Source organism: Meles meles, chromosome 1 (assembly GCF_922984935.1).
Source record: "Meles meles chromosome 1, mMelMel3.1 paternal haplotype, whole genome shotgun sequence".
NCBI classification, from domain to species: domain Eukaryota; kingdom Metazoa; phylum Chordata; class Mammalia; order Carnivora; family Mustelidae; genus Meles; species Meles meles.
Window position 1 is genome coordinate 57,886,632 of NC_060066.1, and position 20,869 is coordinate 57,907,500.

General features: G+C 36.7%; 1 protein-coding gene across 2 annotated transcripts in view; it reads right to left on the bottom strand.

Annotated features, from left to right (window-relative positions):
* The window catches only part of ZFHX4 (zinc finger homeobox 4), a 158,426-nt gene that overhangs the window by 133,400 nt on the left and 4,157 nt on the right, over window positions 1-20,869 (bottom strand). The window lies entirely within an intron of this gene.

Genomic DNA, 20,869 nt, shown 5'->3' on the forward strand with positions numbered 1-20,869 from the left:
AATTTAGAGCACGTATCTGTTCCAACTTCAAAATTATTTGTATACTGTAGTCAAGAAATGGGGTATAACTGCTTAGAATTCATTAAGAAGGTTTCTGCTTATTTACTGCTTTAACTGATAAAACATCTCAGCCCAAGTCCCTAAAGGGTTAATGCTGCCGGGTGAGTGGAATTCATGAGCGTAATCCTAAACAAGTGAGGTGAAGTTCTATCAGGTCTATTTCAGCGTATCAGGGATTACCGCTAGCTGTCTAATCCTGCTGAGCCTCAGGGAGGAACGTTCTATTGTATTTGAAATCCTGGCCAGGAAAGAACAGAAGGTTAAATGGGTGCCTTGCTCTGTAATCAAATATCACAGGCACTACTTATCTATTCAATGAACAACTGACGTAGAAAATCAATTAAGAACCAAATAGCTTCTTAGGAATTTTTACCCAGAAAGAGGCAAAAAAAATTTTTTTTTGAAAAATGAGTTTATTTGATAGGTTTTAGAGAAAAATACCACAAATTCTGGAGCTTCTAAAGTTGCTGATCTGGTTTCTAAAATATGTCTTGCCCCATACTCTTTAGTGCGTTTGTACTTTTCCTTGTGAAATGGGGGGCATTTCAGGAAAAAGATATCATACTGGAACATAGTTGAGTAAAAGGGAAAGCCATGTAAAATTGATCCCCATAAAACACTGTTAAATCTGATTAGAAGTTCTGAACAATCATGCAAATATATATTAGTGTTTCTGTGGAGATGATTTAAATCATTGGCCTCTTCTCAAACACACTCTTCAACAGTGCGTCATTAGTGGAAATATTATGAGCATGGGTTGGAGGGGACTAACAGTGGCCACAGCTCTAGGGACCTTTGTTCCCAGCAGGAAGAGGTTCTTTTTGGTGGGCTGAAGGTTAACACCGCTGTGTCACCGCCCTCATCCTCTACCTATCACTCTGGGTAGATGTCACAGTTCATGCACACACACAAACAGGCTGACCTGGTCAGTTCTCCTGACCTTGGACAGGCCTAAGATCAAATCTAGTTATTAATAATGGGGGAAGTCCAAATGCAATCTTCCAGACACTGGAGAATCGAGCTAGAAAAAATGCAAGAGGCACTCCCTGTCAATAAGAAGCTTCATGATGCTAAAGGTTAAAGTGTTCATCTGGTCCTGAGCAAGAGTTAAGATAAACTTTTTTTTCCTTGTTCTATGAATGCTATTGCGAGAAGTTTGCTCAGGGCCTTTATAAGCCCAGCTTATCTGTCCTTACACTTTCAATTATTTTTGGACTCTTTGCTTTATAAGAATTCTTATAAAGTAATCCATTTTCAGGCTAAAGCAGATATAATTGGAAAAAATATTGCCCTTTCATAGTCATGGAAGATACTTTACAAATGGGATGAAATACTTTTAATACCCTCATTGTAGTTCAATGTGCATATAATGTTAACCATGGGTTCTCATTCTCTATAATTGTTATTCCCTATAACCTTCTCTCAGAATATATCCAGAATCTAGGCTAAAAAGGGGAAATATGAAAAAATCATTTAAATGTCTAGGCAAATACAAAATGCGCTACAATAATAAATGCATTACTCTCTCAAACCACTACTAAAATTAAAGAGGGAATTTAATCTAATATTCCTTCCATAATTTATATAATCATTTCCATGTTGCCAGGTTATAGGCCTCTTGATAAGAGAGTTATTTAACCTTCATGATAATATCAACATTAAGGATTTGGCCAAAATCTCTAATTTAAATGACTTTTTCGTATTTCCCCTTTTTAGCCTGACAGGACTATCAATACAATAGCTCCTATAAAAGTCCATTTGGAAAATCATTATTAAATTTTAAATTAAATTTTGATTTAAGTACAGTCCCCAAACAACACAACTATCAAAAATGCACTTCTTCAAATCCTGGGAAGAATTTTTTTGGTCTGCACTACACATGTAAATTTTTAAAAGCGATAAAATCTTTCTTTCTCCTGGTTTAAAAAAAGGGTATCCTCTTTGATTTTTATTGTCTGCGGATCACCAAAAATTATTTCTTTGAGAATGTATCTAGTCTAATGTTTCTTAATTTCCTGCATGATGAACTATCCTTTTCAGCTCTCTGTGAAGGTCCACTCAAAGGCTTCACACCAACAGGCATGAAGACTTTACATGGTATGCAGAATTATGTTACAATAAACTGCCCCTCTCCTTCAATCTCCTGGTATTTTATATCAGTTGCTTCCTCAAGCAACACAAATCCACTAATGCTTTAATTTGTGACACTGCTAACTGGTATTAACAGATTATGACTATGAAATGTCCTTGCATTTATATTGGCACAGAAGGATGGTATGTTTGTCACAGTAGAGCAAAATGCTTTAGGTCACACAAACATACAATACTGTACTATGTCTTCCTCCTAACACCTAAGCACAAACCTCAAAAGGTTTTATTTTATAGTGTGTTTATAGTACCCTAATGCGTGCTCACTGAAAATTATCCTTAAATAACCAAAAACCCAGGGCTCACCCTAGGCAAGGCAGGAAACTTCTGCCCTGATGTACATGTATCAGCAGGGTTCAAGTAACTGATCAAGCCAAAAATATTCGCAAAATCTAGATATAATTTTCTTTAACCAAATCACCCAGTCATTTTATTAGCGGGACTCTTTCAGTCTGTGGGGAGGGAGCTTGTTTCATTTGGGTCTCTCATGGAACACGGGCTACATGGCCAGTGGAACTCAGATACAGTTTGGGATTGTTAGCTTACAGTGTATCTACATTTTAAAAATATAGTTCTTGTTCAGAACAGATTGATTATTTCGAAGTGATCTATAAAAAATGACCCTCCTTTATGAAACAGACAAAGATCCAGTTTTTAACTTGCCAGTAACTAAATAGAGTAACTTTTCCAGAATAATGTGTTATGGCAATATAGATTCTGTTGCTCATGAAATTGGACACCATATTTATTTGCTTCTTTTTAGCTTTGGTTGTCATTGTAGCTACTAGTATGTATGTATTAGATGATATATTTGGGAGAAAAGAAAAATATGGGATATCATTAGAAGAAAATTGTCAAATTATAGAACACAATACACAGTTCTCTTTTATAAACAGGATAAAGAAATAGACACACATCTATATCTACACACCCACACACCCATACACCCCTCACATACACACACGCATACCTCACACGTACACACATTTATATCCATATGTATGCAGAGAAATAGAAAGAGAAAATATACTCCATTATGAAGTAAAATGCCAAAAACAAATCTTGGAATCTGCCTTCCTAGAATAGCAAGAAAATAAAAAATTGCAGAATCGTTACAGTGAGCTACAAATGAGCATCCAACCCAGTAGGCCTGTGGAAGTTGACTCTCCTGAGACCTATAAGATTCCTGTTCAGAAAAGAGACTATATATCTGCTGCCTGGGGATATCTTCATGTACAAGGAGAGTGGATTTCTGCAACTATGATGAAGCAAAGTATGATTCCAAAAATTTACCAAAAAAGATATTCTTACAAAATTCAACCCAGGGGCCTTAGATTTTTTTTTTTTTTAACTGACTTTTGGATTCTGGAATGGTTTCTTGGCCCAACAGTTCATTGAAGTGCCAGACCTTCAACAAAAGAACAGCTGTTTTGTACAGAAAGATTTTCTTTATAAAGGTTTGCCATTTTTCCTACTGAATCTTTTTTTTTTTTTTTTTTAATATCAAAACATGTCAGACTCTTGTCCTTAGAGGCAAAACAATGAGCAAGACTCTGCAATGCCTTCCATGATTTCCCTGGACAAAATATGCAGCATCGGCAGACTCTAGCAAAATCCTAGCCTGTGAAAGAAGGGGAATCCAAGAGGACATTAGAAGACATTAGAAGTTCTCTTCTGAACATGGGAGGAACAAATGTGAATGGAGCTGAACTTGGTACAATCACCACGTTCACTATTTTCTCATGCATCTGTAGATCTATAGTGACCTTCAACATCTTCCAGCCCTGAGATCCACAAATCACAGAGATTATCAAGATCATCTCTTTGAATGAAGAGATTCCTGGATGTATCCCCAAAGTTCATGGCCTTGGAATTAATATGTTTTAAAACTTCCAATGAGTCTAATGATCAGCTTCATCTCATCCAAACTTCCAAATCATACTCTCAAGTATGTTAATTGGATATGCAGCGTCTCTAGAATGCCTTTTCACACAAGCATTTCATGACTCCAGAAAGTTCGAAAGAGCTTGTACTGTGATAAAATCTTGGTGGTAATTGCCTTTTTCTGTATGACAACCAACCTCTAGTGATGTCCATTCTGTTCAGCCACCAGTGGCTCTTTTAAATACCCTAATGCAGTGTCTCATTCAAATTCTCCACTTGTTTCTAAGATTAGAAGAGTATGACTTATGAATTACCTACATACTCATAATGCAAATAAGTATTGCAGACTTTTAAAAATCTGTATTATTTGTTTACAATAGTAATTAACTATTGCTTTGCCTAATACGTTATTGTGTGTTTAAGGCGTATCTCCTCCACTAAAGTGTAAGCTCTGCCAGTGCAAGACTTGTGTCTGTCTTGTTTGATACTATATCCTCGTCCCTTGCATGGGGCCCGACAAAGTGGGCTCTCAGTAAATGAATAAATGAAATGATTAGTATTAAATAAATAAATAATACACAAGGGATTAAGGGATATAGTTCAGCTGCTTAAATATGATTATTACCCTGTTTCCTGTTTACAAGAAAAAATACATATTTGTGAATTAAACAAAACAATGGAAGACTGGCAACCTGATCTATGCATAAATACATCAGTAATTTAAGATAAGATCCTTGTTAAAGCTACAGACAAATTCAGCTCTGAGAACCACAGAAGTGAATGTATTTAGACCAAACCTCAAAGACCGTTAAGTTAGTGCTAATTTTTACTCATAATGGTAACTCAGAACCCATTTTACAGATGAAACAATTGTGGTACCAGTCTAAAGGCAAAACTAAAATCAATGCCAGACACAGAAGCTTTTAGCAGTTACGTTTCAGCTGTGAGCTCCACTTACTACTACTCATTTGCAAATTCACACTTGGCAGACTTGAAAACTGGTATTTAAAAGTGTAATACACAGCTCCTTTCCTGCGGGCAAAATTCTAAGAAAGAATGGATATCGAAGTTAAAGCACACAAAAAGATACACAAATAGTTTTTTTCTATGAGCTATATTTACCCATGTTCGAGTTGATGAGTATAGCTATATTTCTCTTCAAAGCAAATTTCAATTGAAGGCCAACTGGAGAGATAAAGTTAAGAATGGCTTTTCAAGAATGACAAGTCCTAGATATAATAGTGTAACCAAGTGCACTTATAGAAATTAAAAAGGAAAGTGTCTTACCACTAATAAGAAAAGCAGAAGCTATCTCCAAGTACAAAAAGCAATGCCCATAGACTAGATATGCTGACAAGACACGAGTAATATTTTCCACATATAAGAAAAGCTTTCATCTCAGAAGACTTTTTTTTAAAGCTAATTTTGTACCTTAATTAAGACCTACAGAACTCGGTGGAGTGATTTTTTTTCTTTCCATTTACTAATATATTAAATAAGTCACAGAAATGCTTGCCAAAAACCACATAAAAGTAAGAACGTCAACTGGACACTTTAAGACAGAAAATGCCTACCCCTTCTTTTCTAAACTTTCCTTAAGTTACACAGAAATGCATGAATAGATGTAGACACAGATCTCAGGAAAGACAGATGTGCATTGCTTTCACTGTCCTTCTCCGACACATCACCCACACCTTCTCACCACCCTGCACCCCCAATGTGGTAATAACGGGAAGGTATCAGAAAGTGAGACCTACCTTGTCAATGCTTATTAAGCTTGTTAGTATTCATAGGCATTAGGGCTGACATAGGCAATTTCTGTTTTTACTATGTTTTAATATCAAGAAAGCAGCCCCAGAGAATCTTTTAGCATGAGATAATATGGGAGCTTATGTTTTCTTGCACAATTTCTCCTTAATTTTTTTTCATAGTAAAACAGAAAGGAGAAATTATGCAATGCTATGTTCTAACAGTAGGAACACTGGCAGCCCAACCTCTGACCTCACTATACCCATGTCGATAGGCTTTATGAAGACCAGAAGGTCTCTGGAAATTGAAAACTTCAAGGAACATTAATAATTGCTGAATAAAATAGGATGATATCTCAATAGCTATAGATAAAATACTAAGACTATTTTACCAGTAACTAATTAGATCAGATATTTTTAAAAAATTATATTTCTGCCTTTATACCTACAAAAAGAAAATTCTTCTAGTTAGCAAAAAAAAGTACCAACTAATATTTCAGTTTATCCATTATGAAAACATAAAAATCACACTCACAAACATCACATAGGTGAGGAGGGAGAGGCAAAGAGAGCAAAAATTCAAATTATACTGATACTATACATTATTTTTCAACAATGGGACAACATCTTTACTGGTGTGAAAGCAAACAACCACTCTCTGTCAAAGTTCTGCAAGGCAGGAATCTAATTCTTTCTCCCAATACCACAGGAAATCTAAATATTAACTTTCTAGATGACACAAAGGAGTAAACATTGCTAAAATGTGTTGTAAAAAGTACTAAAAATGTCTCTGCAAACTTCTGGAATTCAGAAAGGCTGTTAACAGGGCAAAATCACAAGTGAAAAAAAAGCACAAATAAAAAGCATTATATATTTTCTTCTAAAGACTGGTGAGCTCCTTGAGGACAGGAATTGAATCATATACCCTTTGTGTCTGTCTTACTGACCCTGGGGTCCAGCACAGTGTGTTTTCAATGAATGAATACACAAATAAGCATTTGTGTATTACTAGAACATCAATCTAACAAAACTCCTTCAGCAAATTTAAGTTATCGTAAGATATTCCAATTTTGCATTCCCACAAATAAGGAGAATTCAGTTTTAGATATTTTTCAAAGAACATGCTATGAACCAAAAAAAAAAAAAAAAAAGAACTTAAGTATATACTGTTACCAGTGATTTTTTCTAATTTGCTATCCCAAACTTTCTCAATCTCGATCTACCTCATAATTACCTCTTTTTCTCTCTCAGGGGATTCACATCCTTCTCAAAGATTGACAATTATAGTTACACTATCATTTCCATTCCTTCTGCCACAAACAAGGCCTTCGACTCCAGGTATCCTTCTCAATGGAAGAGATTTTGTTGTGACACAGTGTCCTGTTTAAGACCATGGGTGCTGGAACCGGTCAAAATGAGTTCAAACCCTGACTCTGTTGTCACTCTTACCAGCGATGTCATGTTGGATAAATTAAGCTTTCATTGCTTTAATTCCTCATCTTCAAGATGGGCATAATAATAGTACTGACCTAATCGGGTTGCTGTTTGATTTAGTGAGTTAACGATTTTTTTTAACTTAGAAGATGATTATCTACCACCTAATAAGTGCTCAGGAAATGTTAGTGTTAATTTCTTCCCTGAATTCATTGGCCAAAGTAGAGCAGAAGATGCATAAGGATGGGTGATTGGGGGGGGAAAAAAGAAAAAAAAAAAAAAAAGGAAAAGAAATATTTAAAGAATTAAAGGAAAAGGAAGGAGTTGACCAGGTACAAAAGAAGAAGTAACCAGGGGCACCTGGGTGGCTCAGTGGGTTAAGCCTCTGCCTTCGGCTCGGGTCATGATCCCAGGATCCTGAGATCGAGCCCCGCATCGGGCTCTCTGCTCAGCAGAGAGCCTGCTTCCCCCTCTCTCTTTCTGTCTGCCTCTCTGCCTACTTGTGATCTCTGTCTGTCAAATAAAAAAATAAAATCTTAAAAAAAAAAAAAGAAGAAGAAAAGAAGAAGTAACCAGCAGAAATGACAGTGAAGTTGACACAGTGACGGCCAATGCAGCAATGCCACTCTTGGATGAATATTAAAGAGAAACAAAAACATATGTCCACAGAAACACTTGTCCACAAATGTTCACAGCATCATTACTCTTAATAGCCAAAAAGTGGAAACAACTCAAATGCCCACCAGCTGAAGAGAGGATTAAGAAAATGCAGTTTATCCATACAATGGAAATTCCATAATAGAAAGCTAAGAAGGTGGGTGAGAGGATGGGGTAACAGGGTGATGGGCATTAAGGGGGGGCACTTGATGTAATGAACCCTGGGTGTTATATGCAATTGATGAATCACTAAATTGTACCCCTATAATACAGCATATGTTCAGTAAACTGCATTTAAATAAATAATTAAAAATAAAATAAAATAAAAAGGTATGAATACAGATACACACTATAATATGGATGAATTTTGAAAATATTTTGCTAAGTGAAAGAAGTCAGTCATAAAGTGCCACATATAGTATAAATTCCATTTATATGAAATGCCCAGAACAGGCAAATCTACACAGACAGAAAGCAACTTTCTGTGGTTGCCTAGGTCCAGGAGATCAGGGATGGGATTATTCAGGGGTGGACTAAATTGGACAGGATTTCCTTCTGGAGTGTTGAAAATGTTCTGAAATTGATTGTGTTGATGGCTGCATACTTCTGTGACTAGTCTTTAAAAAAAACCCATTTCATTGTGGGGTGCCCGCCTGTCTCAGTCGGGGGAGCATGGGGCTCTTGATCTTGGAGTTGTAAGTTTGAATCCCGCATTGGACACAGAGATTACTTCAAAAAATTTTTTTAAAAATGAAATATTTCATTGTATAATTTAATTGGTTGAATTGCATAGAATATGAATTCTATATCAATCATATTCAATAAATATAAATTCTATATCAATATATACGCATTTTTTTTTAAAAAGCCACAAAGCAGAAGACAACATTCACTGTACTGTTCACATGGTAGATTTTGGAGCATATAAGTTTAGTTGCTTCCGTTTCTGATTTAGAACTGACTTCTTGAAACTTGTAGTCACACTTTCCTATATAATGTCCTGGTAAATTACTGAGATTTTTGTCTTATTCCATTACTTTTCCACTGTGGACATCATACATTTGATTGGCTTAAGAAGATATTTGTTCCCTGGGTTTCAAGGATCATTCTGAGCCTAACTGTTTTATGGTATCTGTTGTAACTTTTTTTTTTTTTTAAAGATTTTATTTATTTATTTGACAGACAGAAATCACAAGTAGGCAGAGAGGCAGGCAGAGAGAGAGGAGGAAGCAGGCTCCCTGTGGAGCAGAGAGCCCGATGCGGGGCTCGATCCCAGGACCCTGAGACCATGACCTGAGCCGAAGGCAGCGGCTTAATCCACTGAGCCACCCAGGCGCCCCAGTATCTGTTGTAACTTTAAGACAAAGAAAAGAAGAGAGCACTAATTAGGTAGGCATTCATTTGAGAACACCTTTGCTTTTAAAGATACTTTTTAAAAACACGTAGTGCTTAAGGCTTCATGAAGAGATATCTGCTCCAATGGGGGACGAGGCCCTGCCTTTGGTAAGGAGAAAAAAGGCTTAATGTGCTCCCACAATTAGTGAGGCCATTTACTTTTTGGAAACCTATCACTTTTACCAAATCATATCCTGTTCCCTGAACCTTTGATTAGTCATGTGTACATACAGAATTGACTTCAGTGCTTGCTGACGAGTCTTGCACAACATCATCAAAGGTTTATTATCTCTAGAGAATGAGAACACTTACAATGTGCAGGAAGAGATTTCTGCCATTTACTTAAAAACGGAGTAAGTGGCTATTAATGATTAACTCATGATCTTCATCAATTTTTAAAAAATAAGTCTTCATATACTGTATTCTTTCTCTCTTAAACACACACACACACACGTGCGCTCATGCACACACACACACACACACATATGCATGCATGCAATTTTTTCTACAGTTTGAATAAAATAATTATAAGTAGGTGTCCCTGGGTATGTACTGAAAACATTACTGGAGTACTGGCATTTTGCCTTTTCAACTACTTAACACATGAGACCTGAATATATCCACATTTTTCTTTTTCTTTGTAAGATTTTATTTATTTATTTGAGAGGGAGAGAGAGAAGCAGACACCCTGCTGAGCAGAGAGCCAACATGGGGCTAGATCCCAGGACCCTGAGATCATGACCTGAGCCAAAGGCAGACACTTAACTGACTGAACCACCCAGGTGCCCCTATATCCGCATTTTTCTACACCCATTGATAAAGGATTAAATTGTTCACTTTTTGGAAAAGTGCTAACATGTATATCTATGTATGTATATATGTATATATATGTAATTTCAATGTACTTCTGTATCAATGATTTTCCAGTAAGTTATTAAGCCATCATAATTAAAGGGTAGCCATAGTTCTACAAGAAGGCAGGGCAGGGGGTCATGGGGGAAGGGAGGGAAAAATGAAACAAGATGGGACTGGGGAAGGAGACAACCATAAGAGAATCCTAATCTCAGGAAACAAACTGAGGGTTGCTGGAGGGGAGGAGGGTGAAATGGATGGGGTGGTTGGGTGATGGACATTGGGGAGGGCCTGTGCTATGGAGAGTGCTGTGAATTGTGTAAGGCTGATGAATCACAGACCTGTACCCCTGAAACAGATAATAAATTATATGTTAAATAAAAAAATAAAGAAAATCTGACTAATAAGCCAAAAAAAAAAAAAAAGAAGAAGAAGAAACAAAATGACCTTAGTACATGTCATAAAGACTTATACGTAAATACTATACTTGAGGGTCTACCTGGAAACATATATCTAAAGAACTGTCTACAAAATTAAGCAATTAGGAACACGTTTTTGCATTTATGAGATAAAGATGGTAATTCTATCCTCCGTGTTGAGAATGAACACTCTAAAAACTAAGCAATTCTTCATAAAGCCCAACTTGGTTTTTCTAATATTTAAGGAATTACGAGAGCCAATGACTGTATTTCTCTGAAAAAAAGTTATGTATGAATTCCCCTTGGGTCTATTTTTCAGGAACTTGGTTATGAGTTTGGTTATTTGGTTATTCTTCTCAGGGAATACTCATCATGGAAAAACTTGGTACAATTGTTCCATCCAAATAGGGTTTTTTTAAAATTACTTAATGTGCTAATAAAAATTATAATAAACAATAAGTAATAATAACCCAGAACTTGCTTTTAGCCAAATTATTTCTCAAAGGACACTGAGGGGCCTCGGTTTAAAAAGTATGACATAGTAAAGAGGAGCCAGTTTTCTCCCTTCTAAAGCACTGTGTAATATAGATTCACCAAACAAACCAAATTCTAAAATTTATATTCTGGTGTTTGCATCATTCCTATTTTGGCATGTTAATTTTATTTTTAAAAACAACACTATTTATTTGATGTGAAAATTAAGAATCCTCTTTCCCCTCCCCGTGTCTGGTGTCACTTACTTCTCAGTGGTAAGTGCTAATAGATGTTGAGTTTAAAGGAAATGCCTTGAAAACTGACTCTCTTTCAGAGGTGATGGCAATCAGACTTGCTACCTGATTTCTCACAGTTGAACAATGAATGGTTTTAGACCCTAAGGACATATGCTGGTGTTATTTTCAGGCATGCCAAATGAATAGCTAGAAAATCTGAAGCCTTTGAAAGGTACTACGCATTATAATTATCAGACTGTGTTTGCATGCTTTACACACACCAGTTACAGATATTGGGAGACTCCGTATTGCTAACAATTCTGTCATTCCCAAACAGAGACAATTCTTGCTTTTCAACAGAAGAAAGTTTCATTAATGAAAGTGGTCAGCTGCAACAACATTAATGACTGACACTTTTTTGCAGGAAGAGGCAGCCAGGTTTAGGAACGCAAGATTTTACCCCCAGCACCTCTTAAGTTGAGTCAATGAGAATAGTTCTAAGGAGATTTGGGGCTTTACGTTGGAATCATTAACAAAATTTTGAGGAGAGAGAGGAAGGGAGTGCATTAGAAATGTACAGTAGAGGGGTGCCTGGATGGCTCAGTGGGTTAAGCCTCTGCCTTTGGCTCAGGTCATGATCTCAGGGTCCTGGGATGGAGCCCTGCATCAGGCTCTCTGCTCAGCAGGGAGCCTGCTTCCCCCTCTCTCTCTGCCTACTGCCCTGCCTGCTTGTGATCTCTCTCCATCTGTCAAATAAATAACAAATCTTAAAAAAAAGAAAAGAAAAGAAAAGAAACATACAGTGAAAAGAAAATTTCTGGAACCTTGTAACTAAAATGGATGAAAGTAAGAAGTGAAAAATAAGAGCAAAAAAATAATAATAATAATTCAAAACAAGATTTTTTTTTTTTAAAGCTAAGTAAGTAAGTAGCAAGGAATAGGACTCCCTCCAGTAGTTATAAGGATGCCAGGAAAAGGGAATTGAGCTCTGGGCAGAGAGTAGACTGTGCTTTAGTTGTTCCTGTTTAGGAAGTTAAATGCTTAGGGAGGCACATTCCCTCTTTCAGGTCAGCGGGGTACCATTTAGTACATTACTGCTGAAATACCCTGGCGACCTGAATGAATTAATGCAGCTTCCAAAGGTGCTTAACTTGCAAGCACTGAGAGCTCAGGCACTAGAAGTGATAAATATTCTATTAGTTCTTTCTATTTAATACACCAAACACCCAAAAATGCCAGCAAAAGGAAGTTGCTTTACAGGGAAAGAATTCTGATGTGGCAGGAGATATTCAGGCAACAATTTTAACCAGTTTCTCCTTTCAGCTTGTCGATGACCCAACAGGTGTTAAGTTCATCATTCTAGTTGGCTGTGTTCACACTGGCCCGCTCTTGCATTACATCACATCTGCAGTGTCTAAGGGAATCTGCTAACTTGAAGGAATAAGAGTGGGCTCTGAAATGATTAAGCCCTAGACAAAATTGTTATGTTTGCCTCTGGCACTCTGGCCTTCCTCTTCCTTTCCCACTCTCTGCTCTTCCTATCCTCAAGTGCAACGGAAAGTTTTCTTATTAACAGAGCCTCATAATGTAGGCTAGAACTCCAGCACGGGCCCTTACTGTCTGTGAGGACTTGAGCAAGGCATTTTGCTCTGAATCTCAATTTCCCATATGTCAAAATGGGAACAGTAACACATAACTGTTAGGAAGAGTAAAATCAGATAATACAAATGAAAAGTCTAACTTCTTATGATTGTTGTCGGCCTATGTCCTCTTTTTAAATGGATAAACGGATGTCAATTATCCATATGGTTTTACCTTTGACAGAATATTTGGCATCAGAAGAAGGGATATTATTGGTAAGATATCTTCCCAGTATCTCATCAATCATACATAGACAATAAATTGCCAAATCTATTTATAAACGAGGCTCTTCTTGACACAGGACACAATCATGGATGAAAAAAATCAATATTTTAAAACTTTAAAAGCTTCCCTCCCAAACCTGAGTTAAGCAGTACAGTTGGACCTATCAATAACTCATTTCTTGCCATCTTCAGCTCTGCATTCCACTAATTTTATCAGCAGATAACCAGAGACATAGAATTTTTCAACTTTAACCTTCCTCTACATTACTCTTTAAAAGATTTCCTAATGGGAAAACACAACCTTGACATTTATTCTGTAAGCAACAAGAAGGGAGAGTTGCGTATTCTATGCTATCTAATGTTTCCAGTCAAAGAAGGGCTTTAGGAAAATCTGAATCAATAACGTATTGTGTGTATGTCCCAATACACTTTTATATTGACATGTACATATTTAATATAATACATATATTATACTCAAAGCTACAAAAGTATTTTTCCTTAAAGATAAGAAAACTAGAATATTAATATAAGATTATAAAACCAAGTGAAACAAAATGTTGCCACATGTAACTGTTATTATCTAGGATAATAGCAATCTTGTCCTTGTAATAATTTATCTTGAAGGAGAACTCTGACTGACAGTATTATAAACTGAACTCACAAAGATTCTTCAAAACTCAAACTAAATTAGCATCCTGATCCTATAAGGGAGTTGATTGACATTGTAATCTAATGTTTTACATTCTTTATTAAGTGGTTTTCTTCTTCATTTTCTAGGTTATACATCAGTAGCATCATCCTCACGTATGAAGAAACCATAAATGTGCCAACTAATAGAAAAGCTCTGTACTGCCTTAAATTCCCACCATGACCCTTGTCTAAAACTGATCAATAAAGTCTTGCAATGCAAGAGAGCAACAGGAAGAAGTCGAGATGATCAAGTGACAGTACCCTACAACTACCGATGACCCAACAGAGCAGTCACACTCAGTCCTTTGACCAGCCACTGTCAAAGAAAAGCCATGGAAGCTTTTGATGGCTAGTGTATGGGGTTCAAACCTTAATTTTATTACTCTCCCTGCCACTGGAAGAACAGAGTGAGCTCGGAAGCATCACCCTAGAGAAGATGGCTTACACCCTACCATATAATGGGACACAACTTCCATCAACAGAGACCATGAGCTGGCACACAGTAAGTGCTCAATCTACGCTTCTGTATCTACGAGAAGTATAAAACTTGGGGCATCATTCAGGTATTCTGCAAACAGAACACTGGCCTTTGGGCCCCTACCAATCCCCACATTCCTCTGAGGTTATAGGATCTGTGAAGATGTTTCCTCATAGGCTATAGGGGGCTGGGCCTCCATCGCCGCTCTTACTTGAATAAGTCTTATCGTCATGAGCTCTCCCGAAATACACTGATAATTTGGGAAAAGTGCCTTTTAAGGCTTGAATTATCTGAATAATGAACAAATCTCCACGTCTAATTGAACTCAGCCTGAGCATAGGCTCAGACTCAAAGCAAACTTGGTAAAGCATTTCCAGTAGAACTCAAGCAGGCCAGATGTTCTGGAAGCAGAACCACGGTCATTATGCACATGCCAGCTCCTCCTCACTCCCACCCTGGGCCAAGACCCTTTCAGCAGCGCGAGGCCTGGTTAACATATGACTCTGGCTGCATTACCGCGTGGCATCCCGGCACCCATTTGAACATTTCAGCAATTTTAAACAAGCTCCACTGACAGGGACTATTACACTGAAGCCAAAGAAGCATGCAGGGAGAGCACATTAATTATGAGGTAACACCTTTGTCTGCATTACCTAGATGACCTCAGGGCGGGTGACGCATAGGCGATTTACTACTTTTGGTTAAACCATACCTACACCTCACATGAGACAGAACGAACACAACTTACACAAAAAACCACAATATAAGTCATAAAGTATGACTTGGCATGGTTCTGACGTGAAGTGAATTGTAGTGTCAATTTTTTTACTGTGTTTCTGAAATGAGGGGCCGTTTGATGTGGGGGGGGCAGTGTGGGTTCAGAAGGAGGTAAGTGAGGGAAGCTCTTAAAGTGGGGCTCTGCCCTACCCAATCCCCATCCCTGACAACATCACTACACCCCCTCACACATTTGAAAATTTATCCGGATTGAGCAGTTCCTTCAAAACAGAATGCACCCAGGGAAAGACCTGAAAGTCATTTACACCTTTGGCTGCACTATTCTGCTTTTATGAAAAGGCTTCTTTCCCCTTAATTAAGAGAATGCTAGTTTTCTTTGGGGAATTAGATGGGTCATCTTGCAACATGGAGCACTTCCATGAAGAGAAGATCCAGGTGGGATAAAACAGTAAGGATTTCAGAGAAACAGAGAAGAGCGTACTAGTGTGTGCCTGACATGTTGGGAGATGGTAGCGCTGGCTAAGGAAAGACATGGCAAAGATAAAATGGGAAGGTTCCTTTGCACACTTGGCTTTCTCAAAATTTTGTCTGGGTTTGTTAACAATTTCACACACTAAAAATCACTTTATCAATTCTGACATGGATGTAGTAACTTGCTAATGCCTGGTCTAAAGTAATCCTTTTAGGGGTTGACGTGCATTAACATACACATTTTATATTTGGATAGACAGATTTTTAGTCATTTTTTTTTCCAGGGGCATACAAAGAGGGTGTTCAGTTCACAATGTAATATAGTACTTGCCACGGGAAAGCAGTGAGAAAGTCCCTATTTGTGCTGGAGTAGCCGTCCTATAACACATAGCTATGCTTCAGCAAATGTCAGGCTTAAAAACAGAAGGAGACATAGCAGATAGGGTTGGCCAATTACACTACGATATGAAAACACCAGTGATTTATTAGTTGCTATTAGCTAACCAGCTCCTCTCCATTTGATCTGCGTATTTATTAGTTATAAGTATTATGGAAGCACACATTATTGTTCCACCACAGAAACTGTTTTTTTTTTTTTTCAACCTCTGCCTTGTCTTTTCATATGAGAACACAATAGAATAATTTGAGTTGTGATTACTTTTTTAAAAAGAAATCCTACAACCGGAATTAAATTTCACAGTGCATTTCAACCTTGAAAGAAACATAAGTCTGAAACTAATACCAAAAAGTATAAAAAATTTCCATATTCAGGTTAATGTTTGGCAACAGAAAAGAATAACTTTTGTTTATCTCTGAAAACAGCTTTCTTCATCTAAACAAACCACTAGAATAAGATTAAGAAAAACCTGTTTTGGTTTCTTAGATACACACACATATTCCAATTTCCTTTTGCACAATGACTTTTATGCAAATGCGAACCACACAATCTCCTGACCTCTTTTACCATCACACTGGGACAAAGACAGTCAATAATTGAAACGGTACATATCTGGTGTATTTGATTTTAAATTGCAAAGTTGGACTCAGGCCTATTGAAATGAAAATGCTTGTGATTCTTTGTTAATTCCAAACTGATCGGGTTATTATTTCCTACTAGTTAAAAAAAAAATGTAGGTGAAGCTAATTATTCCATTTTTTATTTCCTTCCCACTTACTTTTCCCAACGTGGTTCTTTGCATTCTCTTCTGTGACCCTCTCCCATACCTTGATTTTAGTTCTTAACCCGGATGCTTTCATCCATAACATGGATAATGAGAAAACTCCAAAAATGTTCCTTGGGGGAATGTTACACTAAAAGTTACCTAGGACTAAATCCCACGTGTGTTCTTTTGCTCACCATGGAGACAAGAGATTCATTCACTGTTCTCAGCCAATTTGAAATCCAAATATGAAAACAGCATTATGGAATTCAGACAGACTATTCTGCTTCACTACTAGCAGATGCAGGAAGGAAAAAGGCTGGTATGATTAAGCTTTTGACTTTGAACCGACAAAGCTGTGAACACCTCACTTAAAAATACATAATAATATTATAAGAGCAGCTGACGTGCAGGTGTGGTGAGAGGATTTGCAAGCCCTGCCTAGGATGGCGGTAAACCCATCAGCTGGCTGGAAAAGTCTTGTCCATTCTGAACCAAGAATAAACTTAACTGTAAAACTGAAATATGGCCAAAGTCGTATTTGTTCTTCTGAGGCTTGAATATGTAGTGCTAAGTGGTTTCCATTATAACTTTTTACTAACTCTTTAGAAAAAGTTGGGGATCATTTAAGGAGGAGACCGACTGTAATGCCTTTTATTTTTTTTTTTAAATGAGGGTTGGAAGTAACAAGGTGTCTTTAATACTTATCTCAGGCTATTTACTTATTCATCCTACAAATATTGAGGATGTATTCTGTGAATACCAACTGACAAGAATTTGTAGAGGATGCAAGGTGTGAAGTTAGAAGAATATAATCGAATCCAATAAAGTGGTTAGCTAAGAAACACTGCCCTTACATCATATCCAGATCTGGATGTTGAGGTAGGTACACGCACGTGCACACTTTACCTTACGACACTGACTATAGCTATCTATGCACTCAGTTTTCGTTAATCTCACTTAAATACACTTTTATACATGGAAGGAGAAGACCAGGGGCAATCTGTAGTTTCATTTTATTGTTTTAATTTCCTAGACCAATTTTGCTTCACCATTAAAATTTCTGGAGGAAAAATCAAAATCGAATAGTGCTCAGGGCTTCAGAGAATTCTGCTTGAAGAAGTGAGTAAGATTTCCTTAACAATAACAAAATTCCTTTTTTAAAAAATTCTAAGGAAAATAATGCTGCCAAAAAAAATGAATACAGCTTTGTTTGTTTTCGCAGTCATCGTTACCAATAGGCATAAAAGTATTCTTTTTTGAGTCCATATGGAAAGATCATCAACACATTCTGCTTCTGGGTCCTTTGCCAAAATACCATAACCCGCAAGCCTTCTACCTTAAACATAAAAGGAAAGGTGTTGTTCTGGTCAAATAAAGAAATAATTTTTACTAGCATACGTCTAATGTTAAAGCTGCCTAAATCCTGCCAAATACATTAAAACAACATCTGTAAAACAGATTTTCATTAAATTGATCAGTTTAAAGTTAAGCAGCTAGGCAGATGATGCTTTTAAACTAACCCTTAACCTTTAACCTTTAACCTCCTTAAACTGGAATAAGGACACCCACTTCTTTTCGTAATACTGCTCCAGGTTGACAATGCAAGAGGTAAAGTGGTCTATTCAAATTGAACGGACACATCACCACAGTTAGAGTGTTATGAATCAATATGTTGTCAATAACGAGAAAAGCTGTTTTCTCACAGCTCTGTATTTGTCTTAAAACTGCTACTTGTCACTTTCCCTTAAAGTCTGAATAATTCACGATGCAAAATGATGTAAATTAAACTCCTAATGAAAATGAATTTTATATAGGAGATTATTGTCTAGTCATTAACTCAGAAACTATTTTAAGTCTAATTTTAATATTTTAGCCTATTACAAACCATCATTTTTTTTTTCCAGGCCCAGGCCAATTTGTTAGGTTCTCATTTAAAAGCAATTAATGTTACTTATGAAGCAATTTCATTTTGCCGACACAAGCCAACCAAGCTTGCTAATATTCTCATTACTACACTTGAAAATCCTCTATATCTGACTCAGACAGTTTCTGTAAATCAGTTTCGAAAAGGCACCCTCAACACACTGCTACTCTGGAGTATTTTTCTAGTTACTGCTAGAAATAATGAATGCCCCTTGAAGGATAATACAAAATAATATAGTTCGATTGTCCAATACCCAGTTTCAGTAGCTCAAATATTTATCTCCTCAATCTTCTTTTAATTCAAGGTAAGTTTGTTTGAAGTATGTTTTTGTTTGTTGGCTGACCATTTTTTAAACACTAGCCTACAAAGACACTTGAGCATTTAAGAGATAAACAAATAAAGAAGAGGGGGGACAAGTACATTTTTATATGACTTTATAACATTTTTAAGGAAAGAGTACATCTATTCTTTCCTTCTGGGATCTCAAGCTCTCTCTGCTTTAAAGCCTTCTTTATAAACAAGCTTTTATCTCATTTGGTTGTTACATTCGAAGGCAATATCCAACTCCCCCTGAAAAGAAACTTCAGCACTAACTCTGACACTTAGCAAATTGCTCTGCAGATAGTGAGGGAGATCAACTCATAGTCAAGGAAAGGATGAATAAACTTAACAGCCACAGATACACAAACGTTTAAATAATCATCAAACAATTAGATAAAACAACCTTTCCTGAGAAAATAAACAGTAACACTCTACCTTTCTTTAGCTTCCCACATGAGATCAATAAAATAGAAAAATTTGTACATTTATATCTTCTATTCACAACATGTTAATTTAAAGTGTTAGAGGAGCTGCGTGAATATAAACAGTTCATGAATATTCTATATAGCTCCCAGGGTCGAGATCTATTATTTATACAAACCTAATGTTTGTTTTTTTTCGCCTAGGTATTCTAAAAGTTTTAATAGGTCAGGTATCAACAGAAAAAAAAAAAAAAGAGTTGACAACTGAATGGTAAAGCCTATGAATTATAATACAATTAATCCTGTATATTATATTTCCAATAGCATTGACTTAGAAGCTTGCCATCTTACACTGGGCTGCTACTCCCCTCAAACTGTGTAACCCAAATCTAACACTTTCATTATTGATCCACAGAGCACTGATATCACAGGAACAATGTTACAGATTCTCACGCCACGTCCTCAGGTTTTTACGCTCAGTACGTCAATCTAGAATTTGAACTTCAAGAAACAACCCAAACTAACAGTGCCAGCCCCAATCCAAATAAACAATTCCAGCACCTGATCTAGAGATCCACAATCTGCCCTTTCTGCTGTGCGTTTATAGTTTGGAATAGTATTAGAAAAGCCATAGGTATTATAATCGCTGGTTGACTGCTGATAGTATAGTTATCACTGATTTCTAGTATAAATCAATAGATAACACTTGCAAAATGGATTTTGTAATCATATTTACAGCTTGTTACAATGACTAATGGTTTGCAATATTTTCTGAATTTTAATATCCTCTAGACAAAAGAACTTTTTAATAAGTTACCAAGTTATTCATCATAGAAATGAATCTGTTACATTTGAAAAAGAACCAAGACAATCAAGCCAATCCAGTAAACAAACTCACAAAATAAATTAACCAGTAATTAGGGTTTAGAAAAAGTCAAGACAAGTTGTGTAATAAATGGTGCTCACCAGTTGCACATATTCATCACATCTGCATAGTTCTTTCCAGCAAAGATAAAAGTATATTTGCCATTTAATGAACATTTTTATTTGCACCACACCCAGTGGAGGGAGTAAAAACATTACTAGCTGGGAAAGGTCATGCAAAAAACAACTGAGTTAAAGAGAAGACTTTCAACTGATGCTAAGGGAGAGTGTGTTTACTCAAAACTTACAGAAAAACCACAGAACACACACACACACACACACACACACACACACACACACACACACACACACACACACAGTCTAGATCGCCCGGGTTTGACACCAAACAAAAGACATTCACGAAGTAGCAGTTTTTGTGATCTGTTCCCTATAACCATTAACACTTAGCCAAGAGTGATGCTATTTTTTTTAATTAATCAATAAAAGGGGGACAGCAATATTATTTTATATGTGAAAATACTCAGAAGGTTATTGTATTTCTGGGAAGCCAGTAAAGCAATCCATGCCACTGAGATAGGTATAAAAGGGACATATGGCAAATCTTT